Consider the following 1,857-nt stretch of genomic DNA (forward strand, 5'->3'; position numbering starts at 1 on the left):
GTAACCCCTTTGATGCTGACTCTTCATCAATTGAGAGGTCTTTCAAGGCAGATTTGCTTAGTGCAGAAGGAGCCTTGGGGGCAGTGGCTTGGAGTTGGGCTGCTCACCTCAAAGTCAGCAGTTTGGGAGAAAGATGGGCTTTCTCTTGCTGTCCAGGGTTACAGTCTTGGGAGCTCCCCGGGGACAGTTCTTCCCTGTCTTATAGGGTCACTGTGAGTCGGCGCCTGGGATGACAGGGAGGTTGCGTTTGATTTGCCGAGGGCAATAGGGATGTCATTTGATTATTTGACGGCTGATTTCATGGGCGTTGATTGTGGATCCAAGAAAAATGAAATGTATCAAAACTCCTGTCTTTTCTCTGTTGATTGTGATCCCACTCAGGCTTAGGTGTGAGGATTTTTGTTCTCTTAATCTTGGCTTGTAATTCATATGAAAGGCTGTTGGTTTTGATCTTCATCAGTAAATGCCTCAAGTCCTTTCCGTTTTCAGAAAGCAAGGTGGTGTCATCTGCATATTGTGGGTTGTTAATGAGTCTTTCTTTAATCCTGATGCCCCACGTTTCTTCATATGCTACAGCCTCTTAGATGATTTGCTTAGTTTACACATTTGATCAATACAGTGAAGTGATACAAACCTGACATCCAACTTTTGTGATTTTACATCACTTGGTGTGTTAGACAGGGTTCTCTAGAGAAATAAAACCAGAACGCTAATACTTTTATGTATATTTATACAAATAGATAGATAGATAACATAAGAAATAAACAGTTAATTAAATTATAAAGCAGTACAAATGGCTCAGTGCAACTCACTGCTGTGAGACAGTTGCGAGACACTGGTAGTCCTTCAAGTCTTAAGAGCCGCCGGGTAGTCCTCTGTAGAGCAATTCAGGCTATCTGGGCAAAGGCAGCAAACAGCAAGGCAGGTCATCCACATTCAGCCAGATGACAGGGTCCCACAGTCCCCAGCTCAAGAGATGTAAATTCCAATGGTATGACGAACCTGGTCTTGAAAGAACCTCAAATTACAGCAACAAAGTCCACGGGTTAGGTTTCCCACAGGTAGTATAGCTTGCAAATTGAGGCACAGAACAAGCAAGGCAGCCACACACTGGTCTGATGATCAAAGAGCAAGAGACAAGAAAGGTGAGGCTCGCCAAGCCACTTAGCTCTCCGCCCTTCAATTAATCCCACATGTGTTTATCAGCCAGGCTGGCACAATAAACTAACTACCTCACTTGGTGTCCCCTTGTCCTGTTTCCATAACTGCTTCTTGGTCTATGCACGGGTTGGATTGCAGAATTCAGTGTTCTGAAATTCCCATTCTGTGTGATGTTATGTATAATTTGTTCTGATGCACACAATCAAATGCCTTTGCATAGTCAATAAAGCACTTGTAAACAACTTTCTGGTAGTCTCTGCTTTTAGCCAAGACCCATCTGATGTCAATGGTGATATCCCTTGTTCCCTGTCTTCTCAGTTCCACTCGACTTTCCAACAGTTTTCTGTTGATGCACTGCTGCAGCCATTTGCGAGTCATCTTCCGCAAAATTTGACTTCCGTGTAGCATTAATAATACTATTCAATCACATTCACAGTCTGCTGCAGGGGTCGGCAAACATTTGAGACAAATAGCCCACCCTGTCCCTCACAATGATTTAAAAATGATTCGAGAGCCGTAGGTATATTTTTACAAACAATATCCTTTACATTTTTTTCCATTTTACTTTAGAGCCAGTAGCTGCATGATATCCTTTGCAATTTTACTTCAGAGTCCCACGGACACACGGAGAGAGCGGAACATGCTCCAGAGCCGCAGTCTCCTGACCTCTCATCTATGGGATCACTTTTCTTTGGG

This window comes from Echinops telfairi, unplaced genomic scaffold (assembly GCF_000313985.2).
Source record: "Echinops telfairi isolate 266 unplaced genomic scaffold, ASM31398v2 ScPeMD7_70;HRSCAF=299, whole genome shotgun sequence".
NCBI classification, from domain to species: domain Eukaryota; kingdom Metazoa; phylum Chordata; class Mammalia; order Afrosoricida; family Tenrecidae; genus Echinops; species Echinops telfairi.